General features: G+C 42.5%; 2 long non-coding RNA genes across 6 annotated transcripts; both read left to right on the plus strand.

Moving 5' to 3' along the window:
* The first annotated feature begins 1,258 nt into the window (after positions 1 to 1,258).
* On the plus strand, positions 1,259 to 2,492 carry LOC122031110. 3 transcript variants are annotated; one of them, XR_006125739.1, is made up of 4 exons: positions 1,259 to 1,757; positions 1,830 to 1,935; positions 2,020 to 2,121; positions 2,427 to 2,492. It is a non-coding gene; the product is annotated as an uncharacterized LOC122031110 (long non-coding RNA). The 3 variants fall into 3 exon arrangements; XR_006125741.1 differs by having other exon boundaries at positions 1,259 to 1,752; XR_006125740.1 differs by having other exon boundaries at positions 1,259 to 1,742.
* Positions 2,493 to 8,797: 6,305 nt separating this feature from the next.
* On the plus strand, positions 8,798 to 10,031 carry LOC122031111. 3 transcript variants are annotated; one of them, XR_006125742.1, is made up of 4 exons: positions 8,798 to 9,296; positions 9,369 to 9,474; positions 9,559 to 9,660; positions 9,966 to 10,031. It is a non-coding gene; the product is annotated as an uncharacterized LOC122031111 (long non-coding RNA). The 3 variants fall into 3 exon arrangements; XR_006125744.1 differs by having other exon boundaries at positions 8,798 to 9,291; XR_006125743.1 differs by having other exon boundaries at positions 8,798 to 9,281.
* Positions 10,032 to 10,236: the final 205 nt, after the last annotated feature.

Genomic DNA, 10,236 nt, shown 5'->3' on the forward strand with positions numbered 1-10,236 from the left:
CCATGACTTGTGAGATCAAGTCATCGAGCTGACCTACATGCTAGTCTTATTGTATTAACATTGTCCCTGAATGTTAATACTCGACTAGGAATGATTTAGAGTAGTGTTCCCTATATCATCCCACTATCGATTCAACCAATCGATTGATATAGGTAAGAACCTTCTACTCAAGGACGTTACTATACTTATTTTATCTGGCACTAATACAAATAAGCATAATAACCAAAAACTAAATGCCTTAATATATATATAAGAATATGATATACATGAGTCCATACAATCATCAAATGATTGGCTCTAGGGCTCTAACTAACAATCTCCCACTAGCACTAGTGCCAATCAGTATAGGCTCTAAGGCCTAATGACCTAGTGTGACCATCATGCTTTCTCTGTGCCAAAGCCTTGGTCAAGGGATCTGCGATGTTAGCCTCTGTAGGTACTCTGCAAATCTCCACATCTCCTCTATCGATAATCTCTCGAATGAGATGGAAACGTTGTAGAACTGCTGTGAACTCTGCCAGCTCATAGCACTACCATTCAAGCAAAACACGAACCTCGACTGTGATCTTTAATTATCCTGATCGGTCTGGAAGCTGACATCACTGTAACCCTTTACAGTTAGCTCATCATTGCCTCCATATATCAAGAAATATTCTTTAGTCCTTCATAAGTATTTAAGAATATTCTTGACCGCTATCCAGTGACTTTCACCTGGATATGACTGGTATCTGCTCGTCATGCTCAAAGCATACGAGACATCAGGTCGAGTACATAGCATGGCGTACATGATAAACCCTATGGCTGAGGCATAAGGGATCTGATCCATGTGGTCTCTCTCCTCTCTAGAAGAGGGACCTTGAGTCTTCGAAAGACTCACGCCATGTGACATCAGCAAAAATCCCTTCTTGGAGTTCTGCATGGCAAACCGTAGGAGTACCTTGTCAATGTATGTACTCTGACTTAGGCCAAGCAATCTCTTAGATCTATCTCTATAGATCTGAATCCCTAGAATGCGGGATGCCTCACCTAAGTCCTTCATTGAGAAGCAATGTAAAATACCGGAAAAAAAAATGACGAATATTGATAAGAGAATTTTTCGGAATTTTTAGAAATTTTTCGGGAATTTTTCGGAGCTCGTATGGACGAGTTAACGGGGATATAAATGGGGCCCGAGAAAGCCTGTTTAGGCTACCCAATTTAAGTGAGGAAAAGTTGAAATTATTTATTTATTTCTTTTTCTTTTTCTTTCCCTGTTTTCGCCGAAACCTCTTCCCCCGTGCGTGCCATTTCTCTTCTCCTCCGCCGAATTCACCCGTGCCCTAACCTCCTAGCGCCGGCGGTTATCTCTTCTCCTCCGATTGAACGCCGGCCAAGCTTCTTCTTCCCCTCTCTTCCGAGCTGTGCCGCCCGATTCTGTCTCTTCCGCCGCAGATCTCTTCTCTTCTCCTTCTTTCTCCCTGAGCCCAGTACCGTTCCTCTCTTCCTCTCTTCTCCCGAGCGCCGATAGTTGGCGAATCACCTCTTCTCTGGCTTGGATCGCGTCGCCCTCTCACCCCACGGAGCAACGCCGACGCGACTCACGGCTGAGCCCTAGCGCCGGTCGCGATTCTTTTTGTTCTGTCACGCCTTCCCTCTACCCTAATGCCGACCGCCCCTTGATCATCTTCCCGAGCCAAGCCCTAGAGTCAAGCTAATTTCGTCGGAGGAAACCTCCGCAGCTTGAGGTGGGTTCTCTCATCAAGGTAGGTTGAGGTATGGTGAGCACCTTTGTTTCCAACTTCTTCTGATCGGTGGTTATGGCACTCATTCGATCTGTATATGGATTGTAGAATCGATTGGTGGCTCTATCTCTAGTTCCAGCAGCAGCTCCATTGATCACACTTTTCCAGCGGTTAGGTCTTCGGCTGTGAGATAACAGGGGAGCAGTATATGAAGGTAAGATGTTTATAGATTTGGAGAAAGGGTTGTCAACATGGGATTGAGTCAAATGCTTTGATGACTGTGTTAATTGTTATGTAGGGTATTGGATTTGGAAATCAACAACTCCATCTTGTTCCGGCCGTGATCTTCGGTAGCGAGCACTTCTCCTGTTGTGAATTAACAGTGAGGTCTCCTATTCGGGTGAGTTGATAGAATTAAATTATGTTTAGCCTTAATCAAATGTGATTATAGCTTGTTTAATCTACAGTAGTTGTGATTGGTTAGGGTTGAGTAATTAGTGGTGTTGTTGGGATTACTAGATGTGGTGGTTAGAAACTGATTAAGTGGAAAAACTATGTATGTTGGATTCATGATGGTTATTTGGTGAATGACTTATACAAATGGATTCTTAATCAGATTGATGTTAAGGTGGCTACTTGATTCATGATGGAATTAGCTAACTAGTTCCTACTTGATTAGTTATGTTATGCGTATTGTGATCACAGGACTTGGATTTGGGACAAGCGTCTCGACATGGGAACACTGGACACAGTCTACGTATGGAGGCGGGTACCTCTTGACTTATCTTTTATGATATTGTCATTGGATATGCATAGTATTTTATAACTACATGCAATGAACATGTTTGCCTTTGGTATGTCACTGTTTGATATCCATAGCATGTTAGGTTTGTCACCTGTGATTATATCTCGTGATTTGTTGCCATGATTATCTTGTTACCATGAGTATCTTAGTTTCTAGAGTGACATACCATGCTTACTGAGGTTAGGACTAGGATTTGGATTGTTGTTTCTGGCCTGTGTATCTAGATTATCTGATACTTAGGTTTTTGTGCCATATCAGATTTGTGTACCTCTATTTGTATATCATATATGATTCGGGTGTTTAGACCCTGATTCTTTGATCTGTGTATATTGTTGGTACATATGCTATGGAAGAGGGATATGATTTGGGTCTAGGTTGTTATACCTTAGAGGACTTGTATACCCTAGATCCGTGGATTTGACTTACTGATACTGTGGTACCCATATTGTGTATATATGGATTTTTCTATGCTGATCAGGATATTCCATACTTATTATGTTCAGGACATAGGGTTATTGATATTCTATCTGACCTGTGTACTCTAGATCTTAGTATGTGACCATCGCTTTTACAGTACCCATTTTGTATGTATGGATATGGTTATGTTGATCAGTTTTTGCCATGCTTAGTGTCATGCATCATGATTGCATGCTGTGCGATAGTCGACTCCATTGTTGTTGAGCACATCGCCAGTTACATGGATCTGCACACACCACCACTCATGGGTTAGTGGTCGATTCAGGCAGTGTGTGTTGCAGCAGGGACTTTGTTTGGCTACGTTGGTCGCTCATGGGTAGTGTGACACAACGTGTTAGCCGGCAGGGATTCCTCCCCGTCATCGTGTACCGGGAGTTGAGAGCATTGAGCTCCCCCATTTATGATTTGGGGTCACAGGACAGGAGTACTCCGACAGCATCCCGTCCACTCGGTCACTCATCAGGAGCAGTGACGACAGAGTGCACGGTTGTCATAACCCTACCCACTCGGTCTCGCCATTTGTGTGTGAGATGACTGACTGGCGTCAGGGGTGACCAGGACGCATCATTGACATCATATGCATTGATGCATTTATTTCTTGTGATTGTGTTTGCTGCATTTATTTGCTGCATTTGGTTGGATGCATATGTTTGACATGCATACAGGATTTAGGGCACTTTCGGTTTGACGACCCTTTTGTCTGGATAGGAGTTCCTGGTGAGTACAGCTTCCTCAGTTACCTTTCAGTTTTGAGTATTCCCTATATATGATTAGGAAGCTGTATTCCATGTTTGTTGCTGTTAGATATATCTTACTACTCATGTCCATTGGTATTCGCTGAGTTGTTGGACTCACCCCCGTTGACACTATCTTTTTCAGGTACCAGGTTGTTATGGTGTAGCTTGGAGCATCCTGTCTGCTGGTCCCCACGTCGTCACATCAGAAGACTTATCGGTTTCACGTATGTTTTGCTTGTTTTTATGTATCAGTTTGTTTGGCTCGGTACTCTGGTTTTATTTTTGGAGAGTTGATGTTGTTATGTGGTGTTTTGTATTTGTTATTTGTTGTGTAAGCCTAGCCGGCTAGCAGTTTTGTGTTTTGGTTTTGGTACAGCCGAGTGGGCTGCTTTATTTTTTTTTTTTATTTTTTTTTTTACTGCGTGGTTGTGTCAGCCAGAGGCTGAATTTATTATTAACTGCGTGGTGTTTGTTTTCTTTTATTGTTATTATTCCAGCCGCATGTGGCTGAGGTATATAGTGCTTGTAGAAAAGTTTCAGATTGTCTGCCGTACAGGGGAGATGCTGCCGAAATTTCTTCAGACAGAGACTCCTCTGGGGCGTGACAATTTAGTGGTATCAGAGCGAGGTTACGATACTTGCTATGTGTGCTGGATTTTCGAGATTTGTCTGATATCAATTTATTTGGTATCAGAGATCGACTTACGTGTCTTATTTTTCCGGTGTTTCGGATTTTTGTGTTTTGGTCTTCTCGATGTGACTTTTTGGATTTTGGGACCTGGCAGCAGCAGGACATCTCCAAGCTATAGAAGGTATGTTGGTATACTGTTATCATATTATTTAGTTAGTGTATGCATTGTTGACTGTGATAGTTATGACACTTTGTATCTGGTATCTGTCTGATGTTGTAGCCATATTATATGTGATGGGATAGTCACTGATCTTGATCGACCTTAATAGAGATTAAGGAATATAATCTCTGTTGATTTTTCATATTTTACCATTAGTAGTATTAGCTTTAGTTACTACTAATTGGTTATGGGATGGAGGCACATACCAGCCTCTGTTGTTATTAGTGTGTAGTAGATAGTACCTTCATATTCATGTTGACTAGTCAGTAGAATACCGATATACTTTAGTTAGTTTTCGTCGGTAGATGATTATTGTACTCTGGTTAGATCGGTCAATAGAAAACTGATTTACACATATTGACTAGGGTTAGTCGTGGGTTGATTTACCCTAGACGCTTGTAGAGGTTTTATTGGTTCTTGATTAGTTAGTAGATGACCGATTAGTTTTGTTGATCCGATCAGTAGGGGATTGACCTACTTTACTTTTAGATGTTTGAATCTTGGGTTATTCGTGCTTAGTTGGATAACTTGAGCACAACGAGTACCTAGCTTATACTGATGTGGGAAAGGGTTGAACTAGCCATATACTATTGATGATTTGGTCAGTCGATAGAGGATCGATGTATCCTATTCCATGGGTACTGTAATTTTAGACTGTATGTACCTAATTGGATAACTTAAAAGATGACATAGGGTTTATGTGGTAGATTGGATTAAATATGCTGATTTTGCATATCTATGAAGTGTGTATATGATTGATATGAGTGGAAGAAGTTCTATGATGGATAGTTCATTTGTGGATAGTGAGATATTCCCATCTAGATATGGTTATTGTAGATTTCTTGTGGATTATAGCTATTTAGTTAGCTGTACGTGCCTGATTGACATATTTGAGGTATCTTGTTGATTATGTGTGATTTGTGAATGCACCTGGGTTTTAGTATGCCTTATTGGAAGTATATGTTGATTATACTCTTGGCATATGTGTATATTTGTCATGTGAGTGTTGTTTGAGGGGTATTGTTGATTTTACCTACGATGGTATATGCACACGGGTTCGGTATACATTGTTGGAGGTATCACGGTGATTTATACCTATGATGTGAGTATTTTTGGTGTGTACTAAATGGAGGAGTATGTCGATCATACTTATGTTGTGTGTGCACGTGTGCCAGATGTATGGTTGGTAGAATCATGATGATTCTACCTATGTTAAATGTAGAATATTAAATGTCTACATTATGATATTGGTTGTTTTACCCTGTCAACTAATTCTCCCATTAGTGGGTGACCGACCCACTAGGAGGATGATAGAGTTGACTATGGAATTGATTTGCTTACTGGGTGGTTATACCCTAGGCTACCCACAGTGATATGTGGTAGAGAGATCTTGTGCTGTCTCTAGCTAGATAGTTAGGTGCTTGGGCACTTATGTATTGTTGTGGTAGAGCGTAGCTCCCACATGTTATGGATCGTTTGTGGTAGAGCGTAGCTCCCACATATTACGGATTGCTTGTAGCGGAGCATTGCTCCCATATTTATTGTGGATATATATTCTGGATTATTTGTGGTGGAGTGTTGCTCCCACATATGGAGGATTTCTTGTGGTAGAGCGTTGCTCCCACATATGTGGTATTTCGTGTGATAGAGCATTGCTCTCACACTGGAGGTTCTATTCTTTGGTGATTATATATCGTTGGTGATTAGATCTATTTATTGTTGAGGATCTCATGGTTAGGAATGTCTGTGATACGGACATTTTGTGTCTTGGTTTTACCATTAGTGCTTGTGGTGCCCTAGGTGTTATCATAGAATCGATGATTGGGGTATCCCTAGAATGTTTGGATCAGTTTCCATTGTCTTTGTTGACGATGTTGTGATTTATTACGGATTTGAGGTGAGTCACGTACATTACCTTTGCATAGGTCTAAAGATGTTTCGACGAGAACATGTATATGTGATTATCAGTAGTGCTGATTTGGTTGTCTTCTGTGAGATGTTTGAGACACACGGTCACCAGTAGGAGTATACCGTGGTTCCACAGGAGATCGAGGTTATTACCGTTGGGAGTAGACAGAGTTGATATAAGAGGCTCGCAACTTCCTTTGTTTGGCTCGATATTTCCGGAGATACGTTGAGGGTTTCTCACGGATTACTATGCTACTTCGCTGATCGGAAAGGCGTGAAGTTCACTGGGACTGTGGAAGACACCTTATAGGAGCTGAAGCGGAGTTTAGTGTTGGCTCCGATTTTTGGTTTACCATCTGGAGGGAATTAGTGCTCTATACCGACGTCTCTCTAGGGTTTGACGTTTTGATTGCGACGATAGAGTAGTTTCCTATGCTTCTCGTTGGTTGAAGAAGCATGAGAAGAACTACCGTGATCTGGAGCTAGTCGCCATTATTTTTGTCATGAAGATTTGGCGACATTATTTATATGACGTTACATTTGAGATTCTCATGACCATAAGAGTCTCAAATATCTGCTTTACTTAGAAGGAACCTAATCTCCGGAGAAGATGGATGGAGTTCACGAAGGATTTTGATTATACAATTAGCTATCACCTAGAAAGCTAATGTGGTTGTCGGCACTTAGCTGGAAGTCTAGAGTGACTTTGGCTTGCCACCGAGGTTCAGTTACAGATGGTTACCATGGTTTCTCGGTCGTCGATCGGGACGAGGATCAGAGCCCTAAATTTGTATTTGGGTTATTTGCGGCCGGATAGCTTCGGGTAGCGCATCGAGTTTATCTGAGACGAGGAGGGCATTATATATTTCGAGGTAGATTATGCATACCTCGGTCTCATCGGTTTTATAAGAGTTACTTCGGAGGCTCATCGCTCATGATTTTCTGTCCAGCGGTACTGTGTGTACCAAGATTTGAGGTGTTTCTATTGGTGGAACGACATGAAGGAAGACATCACGGATTTTGTAGCTAGATGTCTTGTCCGTCAGCAAGTGAAGGTCGAGCACCAGATACCTGTCGGTTTATTTCAGCAGATTCCTATTCCCGAGTGGAAATGGGAACATATTACCATGGAATTTGTGGTGAGTTTGCCGAGGACATGATGAGACCATGACGCGATTTGGGTAATCTTTGATCAATTACCCAAATCCGCGCACGTTTTGGCTAATCGGAGGACAGATTTCCTGGATCGATTGGTAGATCTGTTTTGCCGGGAGGTCATCAGATCACGTGGTGTCCCGTTGATTATTATTTCGGATGGAGACCCCGATTCACGTCTCGTTTTTGACAGAGTCTGCAGTAGGCCTTTGGGCACGCAACTCTGTTTCAGTACAACTTTCCATCCGCAGACGGATGGACTGTTAGAGCGGACCATTCAGACTCTAGAGGACTTGCTGAGGTTTTGTGTATTGGATTTTAGGGACAGTTGGGATGACTATTTGTCGTTGGTAGAGTTTGCCAGAAGAGTTATGCTGACCGGAGTCGGAGACTTTTAGAGTTCTCCATTTGCGACCATGCATTTCTGTGAGTTTCACCCACGAAAGGGGTGAAGAGATTGGCCTCCGAGGTAAGCTAGTCTGCGGTATGTTGGACCTTTCCAAATCTTGGAGAGGATTGGAGCGGTAGCTTACTGGCTAGCATTACCACCGTCCTTGGTAGGCGTGTACGATGTGATCTACGTGTCTATGCTGAGGAGATATATATATCCGACCCGACACATGTACTGACAGATGTCTCAGTTCCTATTCAGTCTGACGTCACTTATGAGGAGGTTCCGGTACGGATTCTAGACCGGGAAGAGCATTAGTTGCGGAACAAGACTATCCGACTGGTTAAAGTCGGATGCCAGTATCATTTGGACGAGGAGGTTATTTGGGAGCTTGAGGATATTATCCGAGCTCGATACTCCATTTTTCACTTGAGGATGTGATTTAATTTACCGTTCAGCATTTATACTTTCTATATCTGTTGTTAGTACTTGCTGATGGTAGATGACGAAATTTGGGGACCAAATTTTTATTAGTGGGGGAGAATGTAAAATACCGGAAAAAAAATGGCGAATATTGATAAGAGAATTTTTCGGAATTTTTAGAAATTTTTCGGGAATTTTTCGGAGCTCGTATGGACGAGTTAACGGGGATATAAATGGGGCCCGGGAAAGCCTGTTTAGGCTACCCAATTTAAGTGAGGAAAAGTTGAAATTATTTATTTATTTCTTTTTCTTTTTCTTTCCCTGTTTTCGCCGAAACCTCTTCCCCCGTGCGTGCCATTTCTCTTCTCCTCCGCCGAATTCACCCGTGCCCTAACCTCCTAGCGCCGGCGGTTATCTCTTCTCCTCCGATTGAACGCCGGCCAAGCTTCTTCTTCCCCTCTCTTCCGAGCTGTGCCGCCCGATTCTGTCTCTTCCGCCGCAAATCTCTTCTCTTCTCCTTCTTTCTCCCTGAGCCCAGTACCGTTCCTCTCTTCCTCTCTTCTCCCGAGCGCCGATAGTTGGCGAATCACCTCTTCTCTGGCTTGGATCGCGTCGCCCTCTCACCCCACGGAGCAACGCCGATGCGACTCACGGCTGAGCCCTAGCGCCGGTCGCGATTCTTTTTGTTCTGTCACGCCTTCCCTCTACCCTAATGCCGACCGCCCCTTGATCATCTTCCCGAGCCAAGCCCTAGAGTCAAGCTAATTTCGTCGGAGGAAACCTCCGCAGCTTGAGGTGGGTTCTCTCATCAAGGTAGGTTGAGGTATGGTGAGCACCTTTGTTTCCAACTTCTTCTGATCGGTGGTTATGGCACTCATTCGATCTGTATATGGATTGTAGAATCGATTGGTGGCTCTATCTCTAGTTCCAGCAGCAGCTCCATTGATCACACTTTTCCAGCGGTTAGGTCTTCGGCTGTGAGATAACAGGGGAGCAGTATATGAAGGTAAGATGTTTATAGATTTGGAGAAAGGGTTGTCAACATGGGATTGAGTCAAATGCTTTGATGACTGTGTTAATTGTTATGTAGGGTATTGGATTTGGAAATCAACAACTCCATCTTGTTCCGGCCGTGATCTTCGGTAGCGAGCACTTCTCCTGTTGTGAATTAACAGTGAGGTCTCCTATTCGGGTGAGTTGATAGAATTAAATTATGTTTAGCCTTAATCAAATGTGATTATAGCTTGTTTAATCTACAGTAGTTGTGATTGGTTAGGGTTGAGTAATTAGTGGTGTTGTTGGGATTACTAGATGTGGTGGTTAGAAACTGATTAAGTGGAAAAACTATGTATGTTGGATTCATGATGGTTATTTGGTGAATGACTTATACAAATGGATTCTTAATCAGATTGATGTTAAGGTGGCTACTTGATTCATGATGGAATTAGCTAACTAGTTCCTACTTGATTAGTTATGTTATGCGTATTGTGATCACAGGACTTGGATTTGGGACAAGCGTCTCGACATGGGAACACTGGACACAGTCTACGTATGGAGGCGGGTACCTCTTGACTTATCTTTTATGATATTGTCATTGGATATGCATAGTATTTTATAACTACATGCAATGAACATGTTTGCCTTTGGTATGTCACTGTTTGATATCCATAGCATGTTAGGTTTGTCACCTGTGATTATATCTCGTGATTTGTTGCCATGATTATCTTGTTACCATGAGTATCTTAGTTTCTAGAGTGACATACCATGC

Source organism: Zingiber officinale, chromosome 11A (assembly GCF_018446385.1).
Source record: "Zingiber officinale cultivar Zhangliang chromosome 11A, Zo_v1.1, whole genome shotgun sequence".
Classification (NCBI taxonomy): domain Eukaryota; kingdom Viridiplantae; phylum Streptophyta; class Magnoliopsida; order Zingiberales; family Zingiberaceae; genus Zingiber; species Zingiber officinale.